This window comes from Canis aureus, chromosome 1, assembly GCF_053574225.1.
Source record: "Canis aureus isolate CA01 chromosome 1, VMU_Caureus_v.1.0, whole genome shotgun sequence".
NCBI lineage: Eukaryota > Metazoa > Chordata > Mammalia > Carnivora > Canidae > Canis > Canis aureus.
In genome coordinates, this window is record NC_135611.1 from 67,848,247 (window position 1) to 67,860,297 (window position 12,051).

The window sequence follows — 12,051 nt, forward strand, 5'->3', positions numbered from 1 at the left end:
CAAGAAAAGGAAATAAAAGGCATCTAAATTTGTAAGGAAAAAGCAGAACTTTTACTATATGCGGATGCCATGGTATTATACATGGAAAACACTAAAGATTCCACCAAAAAACTACTAGAACTGTAAATGAATTCCATAGAGTTGCAGAACACAAAATTAGTATACAGAAATCTGTTGTATTTATATACACTAATAATGAAATAGCAGAAAGAAAAATTAAGAAAGCGATCCCATTTACAATTGCATCAAAAAGAATAAAATGCCTAGGAATAAACCTAACCAGGGAGGTGAATGACCTTTATTCCAAAACTGTAAAATTCTGGTGAAAGAAATTAAAGATGACCCCCACAAATGAAAAGAAATTCTGCTAATGGACAGGACGTGTCAATATTATTAAAATGTTCATATTGCCTATAGCAATCTACAGATTTAATGCAAATACCATCAAAATACCAATATTTTTCACAAAAGTAGAACAAAGAATCCTAAAATGTGTATGGAACCACAAAAGACCCCAAACACCCAAAGCAATCTTGAAAAACAAGAACAAAGCTGATGGTATTGCAGTTTCAGATTTCAAGATATACCACAAAGCTGCAGTAATCAAAACAGTGTGATCCTGGCACAAATACACAGATGCACACATCAATAGAACAGAATAAAATCCAGAAATAAATCCAGGTGTTTATGGTCGATGAATGGCAAAGGAGGCAAGAATATATGATGAGAAAAAGATTGTTGGGAGAACCGGGTGCCTCTATGCTAAAGAATGAAACTGGCCCTCTTTCTTACACCCTGCGCAAAAATACACTCAAAATGGATTAAAGCTTCAAAATGAGACCTGAAGCCATAAAACTCCTAGAAGAAAACAGGCAGCCTGTGACTTTTTTTTTTCTTTTCTTTAGAATGCTTTTTTAAGCCATGGTTATATAAATGTATGTATCCATAAGCATATTGAGAGAGGAATTATCTGATCTTTTTGGTTTTATTAAAGTAGAATCTGAGGCTACATGCATTTTAGCATCTGGATTATCTCAGTTAACATTACCTTACAGAAACTCTTCTGCTGTTTCTAATTCATTGTTTTTCATGACTGCATAGTATTCCATGATATGCATTCCTCTGTTGATGAGTTTTCAATTTATCTTTTTCTCCATAATACGTTTATTTTTCCCCACCACAATAGCCAGTGAAACAACAACCATACCCATATCCATATATGTATATTTTAAGAATTGGCACCTTTCTTTCCATAGCTAGGAGTGCAGGACTTTGAAATTTGGCTCAAAGACTATAGATAATTTTTATTTTGATAGATACTGCTGGATTGATTTCTAAAATGGATATGATAACTCATTTTTTCTACTAAATGTGTGAGCATTCTTTCTCCCTTGGTGACACAAGTTATCAGCAAGATATCCATTTATTTTTTTAAGATTTTATTTATTTATTCATGAGAGGCAGAGACCCAGGCAGAGGGAGAAGCAGGCTCCCTGTGGGGAACCTGATGTGGGACTCGATCCCAGGACCCCGGGGTCATGCCCTGAGCCGAAGGCAGATGCTCAACCACTGAGCCACCCAGATGTCCCAAGATGTCCATTTAAAAATGTTTTCCAGTGAGAAAAGTAAAATGTGCCTGGACATTTGAATTCATATGATGACTATGAAATTTGAGCATTTTTCATGTTTGCTGCTTGACTGGATTTGCTCACTATTAATTTCCATTTAAACCTTCATACATATTTCCATTGGTTGTTTGTCATTTTCTTTTCAGAATATAAGTGTATTTGGATATTACACATACTATCTTTTACCATTTGAATTACAAGTATCTCTTCTAGCCATATTTGACTATTGGTTTTGCTTTTGGTATTCCTTAGCATAAAATTTTTTTTGTTTTATAATTCTGGGTCTTAAGAATATCTTCATCTCTAGATGCATGTAACTTCTTAAAATACTTGTTTTTTAAAATATATTTTAAAATCCTTTTCTAATATTTGAAGGTGGGTACTAAGTTCCTTTATTTGTGCATTTCTTCTTAAATAATAAAGTAGTAGCATGCAAGTAGTGGTATCCCACTAGCAGATACTTAGAGCATAGATTTTGGTTTCTGAAAACCACTGACTTCTGGAGGGAACCAAAGGTCCTTGGAGAAATGGCTGATTATAGATTGCGGCCAGGAAAATACAATCAAGTACAGATTACCATGTGGTGCAATAAAGCAAGAAGTTGTTCAGAGACTAATGTAATATATATCACATTATTATAAAAGAACATGGTCTGAAAATTATACTTGAATTTGTTAAAATAGTCTTTGCCATTTTGTACTCAATATGCATTGCAAGAATTTCAAGGACATACAAAAATAATGCACATTATCTTGAGTAACTCTCTCTACTTCTTATTCTATCTTTCCTTTGGCAAGAAGAGCGACCTGGTGGTGAATGGCGAGCGTGGAACACCATTGCTCCATGCTGCTGGGTGTTAAAGTCACTTACCCATGAGTTCTATCTTCATAACACACCAAGCGTTTGAAGCATTGTGCTTGCAGCTATTTGGGTCGGGTGGTCTGTACCGTAGACTTACACCACCCTTTGGAGGAGTGTCTCAAAGTCGGCACTTAGGTGGGAGAACCAGGGAGCCCATAGAGTCGTAGGTTTAAAATGACTCCTCCAATCCAGCAATGTTAACAACAATGCTGGTAGTTTAATATCCATCTCTTTGATCCCTGCTTCTCTTTCTGAATTGGTTAGCAATTGAAGAGAGAGAGAAAATTTGACTTGGTGCCCACACCACAATCTCCAACACTTAGTAATGTGTAGACATGATGTACTTTAAGGACGTGTGATAGCAGCCAATGGAAGCCCAGAATAGTGCTGTTTATTTGCATTTTAATTTGACTACAGAATTGTTTAGTTCAGGCCCTTTGGTCCAATGCTAACTTAAGTCACGTTCAACAGACATGATTTTCTTCTCCTCATGCTTTACAACCCTAGGTAATAAAAGATATCATAATTTACTTTAAAGTCCATATTCTACAGGCATGACATGATTTTTTAGCTTCGTGAGGCCTTGAAAGACTGATAAATGGTAGCGATATGGTGGTTTTAGAAGCAGTTGCATAAGAGCTTTATTTTAAGTCCCAGCCCTGCCTTACAGCAACTGTGAGAACAGGTTAAATTTACTTAATCTCTAGATCTCAGTTTCCTTATATGTAAAAATAAGAATAGCAATAGTGTGTACCTTATAGAGTAGTTGGAAAGATTAAATGAGCCTAAGGCATGTGCAGTGCTTACTGTAGTAAATGCCATATAATCCTCAAAAATTTAGCACCTGTTACACACACTTATTTGCTAAGTAGATAAAGAATCAGTTGGGAAATCTGGGAATTCATTCTTGCCATAATTACAGTGAATGATGGTCCATTTGTGAAGAAAGCTGAGGGTAGACTTATTCTAAAATAAAAACAGGCAGCAGTCATCATCTTTATCCTGGAGAACTGTAAATAAGTGGAACTACACGCCATCAAAGATAAATCAAAATATCAAGGACAGATTTCTGTGAAGAAGGAAAGAAAGAGAAGAAGTAAATTATCAGTTATGTGTGTAGGAGAGGGAGCTCAAAAGAACAAACCTCCAAAAAAGGAATAAAAGAAATAAAAAGGTGATTATTCTGAATTGATCCACCCACCAATAGGCTAATTGAATAACATCTATGACTGCAAATTGAAGTATGTATATTTTTCTGACCATTATTTTTACATAGACGTTTCTCTATTTAACGAGAACAATAAGCAACTGGAAAATACCAATTAGCCAGCATGCCCAGCTGGATCTTCCTTGATGTTCATGATGAAAGCTTTGTCCATGGAGAGACTACCAGACTGGTGATAAAGGTAAGACACGCATCTTCTTTGGAGTGTGGAGTTTCCGATCTAATTTTTCTATGGTTGGTACTTTGTAGATTTGGAGAGCAGAAGTTTGGTGGGAAAAACATTAGTGTGGACGTATATTAAGATTCAGCTGCTAACTTTTATATGTAAAAATAATTCTTCAATTTTGAGTTATATGCCTTCAAGTGCGATCTGTTGTGTCTTATAGCATCGTGGTGGTATTTAAATGTCTCTAAGCCTGACCATTCACTTGGACTGATGCAGAGAACAATGAGCATTGGTTTCTAAGAAGCTAGTAAGTAATTTAAATAACAAATTTGCTTAATTTTAGTTTACAATGATCTAACATTTTGGGAAAAATCACTTATTTGGATATCACAATGACATTTCTTAGGAAAACATGCTTGTTTTCAGAGGTTTATAAGGATGCAATCTACACGAGTCTGTTTAATATATATAACTCCGGATAGGGTTAATATTGGAAGTTTTAAGTACTTTCTTTCAGAATTGGGATTTTTATTTTCATTCTCTGTAGCAAGTTAACCTTGAGATATGTGTGAAAACTAAAGGGTGGATAGCAAAATAGAATGTTGTGACATGAAAAGAAATTTGATGAAAGTATAACCAATTCAGAGATTTTTTGTCGAACAAGTGAAACCAAAGATTTTTTTCCCCCAGTATCACAAACTAATTGCATTTCTTTCTGATTTCCTTGGAGACACACGTGGAATGAAATGTAATAAATACTCCACTTGTGTGTTTACTTACCAGAATGTTCTCCTCAGAAAAAGTAATGATACCCTTTCATTGACATCATCCAAGTGATAATATACTTTTGTTTCTATCATTGGAGTAATAATAACCTTTCAACCACATCACCACACAGTGCTTCTTTCTTTCATTGTACATAATGCATAAAAATAAAAAGGCTATATTATTTCTTAGGGAGAAAGATTGTTATTTAAATAAATTCACAGACATCTGAAAACTATAGTTCCTTGTTAATATGTACTAAAATTTCTATAGATACTTGTAACTTTCTTCAAGAATTTAAATATTCTTTCAATTCTCGCATTATACTTCAGATCTCTGCTATTTCACATCTCAAAAATATGACTTAAAACGAGTTTTAGTTGCTTAGATCACAATGATAAGGAATTGGATTTTTTTATTTTTTTGCCAAATTCTTCTTAAGCTGTTTCAAAGTCTGACTTGCATAAAATATCATTGGTAAATAAATCGTATGCTACTAAAGGACAGATACTATGTTTAAGCTTATGTGGATGAGTGAATTCAAAATAATTCAATGAGGTTGACACTCTTCAAGGTGAGCATTTAAATTTTTTCTTTTAAGTTGTCTTACTTAACTCATAGCTTTAATGTAAAACAATATATATTTAATCGAGTCCTTTATGAGTTGACACCTATCATAATATATTGCATATAGTGTACAAGAAAGGCAAGAACCATATATTAAATATTTCAGATAAAAAATTAACCTTAATAGTAATAAACAGACATAAATCTCAGGAAATAGGCTGGAGGAATTTTGCAGCAATTGATTTTAAAATTTTACATTTTTAAATATATGTTCATTAAGTAAGTGCTTGCATCTGGTCTTACTCCATACCCCACAATGCTGCATCTGAGCTGGGTAGCACTGGTTGGAAGGCACACTTACAATCAGAGGGCAGAAATATCACCATCATTTCTGGATTTCTGCTACTGCAAATACTCTCTGGGTTAAAGCCTAACTTGCCTATCAGATTTTATTGGAACAAGGGAAACCCGGTTAAAGCATTTTCCAAAATTCATATTTATTAAGGAGAGCAAGAAAACAACCTTAAGACTGGGTTTAGTTGTTTTAAAAGTCAGCTTTTGGTTTTCTTTTAGAAGGAGAGGGATTGTTCACTGCATTGGTGGTAATAGTGCTGGGGTGAAAGTGTTACCTAGGTGGTGAGACAATGTACTAGGTCCCTTTGGAAAATATTAAAAGTGATGTGTTATTTTCAGCGGTGATTATTCTAATATATATGTATATATATGCAATAGCTTTATTGAGATATAATTCACATACCATACAATTCACCCACTTAAAATGTATAGTTCAATGTTTTTTATATATTCAGAGTTATGTAACCATTGCCATAATCAATTTTAGAATATTTTCATCAACCCCCAAAAGAAATCCCAAACCCATTTACAGTCACTCCCCATTTCTTCCCAGTTCCCCTCCTACTGTCCCAACTTTGGGCAGCCACTAATTTCCATTCCATCTTTAAAAATTTGTCTATTCTGGACATTTCAGAATGACAGACGATCAAAACCAACCCCTTTGTGACTGGTTTCTTTCTCTTAGCGTACTGTATTCAAGGTCATCTATGTTGTATTATCAGTGCTGTATTGCTATCTTTAAAAATTATTTAATTTTTTTTCAAATTAAAGTTCTCACAAAAAAAATTTAAAAAAAATAAATAAAGTTCTCACATATTTAGCACTGAGCCAACCTACTGGTGGCAGAAGCATAGTGACAGAGAAAAACCATTTCCCTGATATGAATACTCATTTGAAGATTTGCCAGGCTGTTTTCCAAAGAGGTTGTGCCATTTTACATTCCTACTAATGGTGTATGGGATTTCTGACTTCTTTGTTTCTTCTTTCTTTCTTTCTTTCTTTCTTTCTTTCTTTCTTTCTTTCTTTCTTTCCTTCCTTCCTTCCTTCCTTCCTTCCTTCCTTCCTTCCTTCCTTCCTTCCTTCTTTCTTTTTGTGAGGATACTTGAAATATGTTTAATAATAAAAGACAACCAACATTTTTTTAATTTTTATTTGATTTATTCTGTGCAGAATTTACTTTGGGCCATAAGTTTTTGTTTCTTCAGTTTCTTCTGGGATATCTTTTTCTTCTGTGCAACTGCCTCTTCTGGTTTAAGGACAATCTGCTCTTTTTCAGTAAGGATCATCTCAGTGTGGCAGGGAGAGTTCAAGTATGGGTTAATCCAATCGTGAGCCCTGGAAGTTCTACGTCACATCTTGGGGGGTTTGTTCACCTGGATGTGCTCAATGACCAGAGAATCTATACCTAAACCCTTACATTCAGCATTATTCTCTTTATTTTTAAGCACGTGTAGTAAAAATTCAGCACTCTCCTTGGGCCACCGATGCTGTGTCCAGCCCCACTGTTTGGCCCGGGCACACCTACAAACTCCACCGAATGGCACACACTGTTTCTGCAAAGTGACATCTTTCAGATACTTGGTGGCTTTTTGGATAGGCATACCCTTGATGGCCCGGGCAGTTTCATGTGTGTTCTTCAAGTGAACATGAAGATTTAAACCTCTTGATTTGCATGATTTTGTAGGGTTTTCTGGGCCAAGTAAATAGTGAACCATTTTCAGGGGTCACCTCAGGCTGCTTAGGGGAAGAGGAAGAGCAGTGGCTCCTGGGTGGAAGTTCTGATTTCTATGCCACCTTGTCAATAGTTGATATTATCTGTCTTTTTGGTTGTGGCCATCCTAGTGGAGGTAAAGGGTATCTCATTGTGGCTTTGATGTGCATCCCCTGATGATGTTGAATGAATTTTCAGGGGCTTATTCGATATTTGTATATTTTCTAGGAAAAACATCAGTTCAGATCCTTTGCCTATTTAAGTGATTATCATTAGTATTTATATTATTTTAATAATTTTTATATATTATCAATTTTGCTTTCAGTGGTTTATTAAAATGAATACCTTAAGAGTGTGTGTGTGTGTTTGTGTCTATAATAAATTCTATTATTAGCGAAACATTAGTTAATCAAATTTTTGGTGAACATGACATAGAAAAACTCATTTGACTTTTATTATTCTGGAGTCTGTGACTATCAAACTTTGTAGATTTTAATCCACAAATATTTTTAATATTTCACCCAGAACACAGCTTATAAAATAATAGGATGTATTGATTGGAAATTAAGTTCAGGAAGTAAATTATTTGTTGTGTTTCTTAGAAAGATATAATATGAAGAAAAAATTAAACTTTCATGGATTTATATATTTTTCTAATGCATTTAAGTGTTTTTAAGAAGAACAAAAAATTTTAGCATTTGAGCAGTCATCTTTCAATTTTTTCATAATTCTTTCCTTGTATATATTATTTCTTTTAGGCTATAAATTAAAAGAACATAAATATTTTTACACTTCAACAAAAATAACCACCTCCACTCCCCACTTCCTTATCTTCAATTGAACATATAAGGGAAAGAGTAAAATTCACGTTTCCCCATTGATGTTGCTGCTCTGGCCCATCTGGCCCATTCGCCATTCTGAGAGTGGCACAGGTAGTATAGCCCTAGCTTACGTGGAAGAGCACTTAAGAACAAATGAAGCTTGGAGAGGAAACCAGCTGGCACTACAATGTCAAAGTACTAAGTATTCACTCATGAGTAACTGAAGGAAATGGACAAGACAGCAGAGTCCTCATGATGAGGCCAGGGTCCCTGGTATTTGAAAGAAGGGTGACAGGTGCTAATGCTCCTTGCCTCTGGGTGCCTTTGCTTGGGGATGGATGTAGTATGAAAGTCACGTTAAGTAGCTGGACAAAAGGAATGTGTAGCTCAACACATACTTGACCTCCCTTTGATGAAAGGAAGACTATGAGAGGTAAAAATGAGAATTATCTCAATTTGCAAACTCACTGGACAATATGAATTTCTTTTAGGACTCCTAATATATTTCAATCAAATAACAAGTTTTCACCATGAAAACAAAAAATGAATTGGATGAAAAATGTGAACAAACTAAACTTAGTTATAAATTTGAAAATTTGGATATACACAGGGAACCAGCATTCAAAGTATAATCCCTGGGGGGCCCTGGGGGGCCCAGTCAGTTAAGCCTCTGAGTCTTGAATTTGGCTCGGGTCATGGTTTCAGGGTCATGGGATGGAGACCCACGTGGGGCTCCACACTCAGCACGGACTCTGCTTGAGAGTCTCTCTCTCTGTCTCCCTCTGCACCCCCCCCACTTCCACTCGTGTGTGCATACTCTCTCTTGCTCTCTAAACAAAAAATAAATATAATCCCTATTTGAAGTGGTCTTTGAAATAAAGCAGGGTATAAATGTATAACTTGAAGATCTGGACACAGTGAGTAATTGCTGCATACATGGGGGCCCAACAACAACATCTTCTGAGGTCCTCTTTCTTCTGCTCACCCTTCTTTACTTTCGCTGATAGACATGCAAGTGGAATTTTGCCATTTAACAACCAAGTTCTATGTCGGGGAGAAACAATCTAGTAACGCGAATATGGAGAAGAGCATGTGTTAGGCCAGGAGAAATGCAAATTGTCCATATAGAAGAAGAAAAAGAAAAAAAAGGAAGAGGGAAAGAAAGAGTAAGAAAAAGCAAACATACTTAAGGCAAGAATTTTGTATTTATAAACATGCTTTCCTTTAGCTGTGGCTTTTGCAAGTGTGTGTGTGCATTTTGTAGTCTTAGTAAATCACGACTATTTAACCACGAGTGTAAAGTTATTAAATACCGACAGCCAATCCCCTAAAACTTATATGCATGAAAAGATGTAAAAATAAAATGAAACAAAGAAATTTCCTATTTAAAATTTAATGCTGATGTGATTAAAAACATATATCAACAGCTTAAAGGCTATCAGACTTCATAATCAAGGAGTAGGCTTGTTATAATAAAAACAAGCTTCATTGTCGTTTCTGGGTGCAGATTTAATTTATTCTTATTTTTTTTTAAAGCCGAAAATGGTAGGAGGTGATTCATTTATTTGGATGGAAAACTACATCTGGGTCAGAGTTAATAGCCTTCTAAAAGTAAAGTATCATTTGAGAAGGCTTGTGGGTACGCCTGGAGCTTTTTACTTTTATATCATTTGCTAATAAGCTAGCTATCTGGAAGCTATTAAATTAGAATATTTGATTTTGCTGAGATTAAAAAGAAATATTGGACTCATAATATTTTGTACAGAAAACTCCCGTTACATTCTGTGACTTTTTAAAATCCAATGTCATGGCTTGTTTCTTCTGTTTTTTAGGGTTTGTTTGTTTGTTTGTTTTACTTTAGGAAATGTTTCTCTATTTGTAGGTAAAATAAAATAAGTATGACAACTGAAGTAGGATAATATTCTTAGCTGATGTTTTACAAGGCTTCAAACTTTAGAACTATGTCTGATTTAAAGAATTTCACGGTTAATATTTGGGCTGTATAAATTCACTGGTTTTTACTAGCAGGTAGTAAATTGCCAAAACCTATCTCTGAAAGATAATTTGTTATACTCTAAGCATTTTTCCTTCTGGCTCTAATGGGCACATAGGTATAGTGTAGGGAAATGTGAGAACATTCACAAACTACTCTCTAGCAAATTAAAATTGATAAAAAAAAATATAGTTAGAGATGAGAGAAATGCCATCACCAACACTTGTATTTGGCAAGTGTTATAAGGTTTTTAGATTGTAATTTTTAATATGTGGTTTTTCTTTTATTTTCCTTTTTAAATTCTTCTTCCTCTTCTCATTTCTTTGCTTCTTTTCTTTTTTTATCCTACCAAAATTATTTTTTGCTACAAACAAGACATGTTTCCACTTTGGGAAGGATTTTAGAATGTCAGTGATCATCCATTTGGTTTTACAGGCTCAAGGTGCGTGTGTGTGTGTATGTGTGTGTATTGGACAAGTTTTTATTCTAAGAAAATTGTAAATATAAATTTAAATTTATTACCTTTCTCTTTGCCTAACATTTTATATAAATTATACATAGTTTTATTTTATTTTATTTATTTTTTTTAAAGATTTTATTTATTTATTCATGATAGTCACAGAGAGAGAGAGAGAGGCAGAGACACAGGCAGAGGGAGAAGCAGGCTCCATGCACCGGGAGCCCGATGTGGGATTTGATCCCGGGTCTCCAGGATCGCGCCCTGGGCCAAAGGCAGGCGCTAAACCGCTGCACCACCCAGGGATCCCTATACATAGTTTTAAAGACAAAGCTGCAGTAAATAGTTCAGAATCTTCGTGATCATAATCTTTCCTTAAAATTTCGTACTAGAAATCCCTCTATTGACTTACTTTAACTTGAAATATAGTCACAAGTGGGCTTCCCTATAATACTTTTTTGAAGGTTCCATCCATGGAACTGCCAATATGAAAATATCATAATTAATTTCTTCAAGTAGTTATTAAACATATTCTTCAAAGATCTTCTTGAGCATAGGGAGTTATTGCCTTGGGAATAAGACTTTTAAAATTTCACTTATAAGATCATTGTTTAGAAATCTTGGAAATCATTTTCCCACTGCAATAATATTAAAATAATGGGACTTGGTCCAAGAGTGATCCTCAAACTGGTTGATCTTTCTCATAATGAAGCTTAAGTGTAGAAACCTGGACTCAAACTTCCATGTATTGTTTGCAAGGGAAAAAAATGGGTTGAACACTTTTGATTTTCTGCTTTACCAGGGTTCTGCTCTATGTAATCTGATTCTTATCCCTGGCTGCACAACTCCATCCAGAGAAAACCAGGAATTGCTCAGATCTGGTTCACCGCAATTTCAGGCTAATTTTAACCAAGCCCATAACACTGCTCTTCCTTTTAAATTTATCCCTTACTGGTTCTCTAACAAAATATTCAGAAGAGAAGCTGCCATGGGTGTTTTATCTTTCCTCCCATCATTCTAATTCCATATTCTCCTTTTCCTCAGGTTTCATCCTATTCCTCAACAAATGATTATTCTTCCGACTTATTTGAAAACATTCAGAGATTCAAGGCACTTCCCTCCTCCACCCCCACCACCCAGCTTGTCAGTTTGTGATTTGCTTCAGTTTTAGAGAAAGAGATGATTCTATTATAAAGCCAGCCTGGCTCTGTGTCCTTGACCTAGCTCTTTCTGTTTCATGGGGGATATTATTCTTACAGATATTCTTTTCCAGTCCAGAATCTCACACGCTGCTTAGCATACATATTTATTCCCATGTCCCTGTCTGGCTGCTGTCTTCTTTCCTTCTTTCCCTTTAGTGAAAAACATCTTCAATGTCGCTTTCATCTCTATCCATGTGACCTTAAATTCATGTAATTGTTTTCTCTCCTCCCCATTCTACTGGGAGACCTATTCATTGTCAACTCTAACTGGCGTTTATTCACTCTCGATCTACTCAATTTT

At 35.1% G+C, this 12,051-nt stretch overlaps 1 long non-coding RNA gene across 2 annotated transcripts in view; it reads left to right on the forward strand.

The window, feature by feature from the left end:
• LOC144286766 (uncharacterized) overlaps nt 1–12,051 on the forward strand; it is a 133,365-nt gene that overhangs the window by 77,354 nt on the left and 43,960 nt on the right. For both annotated transcript variants that reach the window (XR_013354734.1, XR_013354761.1), the window contains exons 3-4: nt 3,766–3,895; nt 4,101–4,187. This is a non-coding gene — a long non-coding RNA (uncharacterized LOC144286766). The remainder of the gene's footprint in view (nt 1–3,765; nt 3,896–4,100; nt 4,188–12,051) is intronic.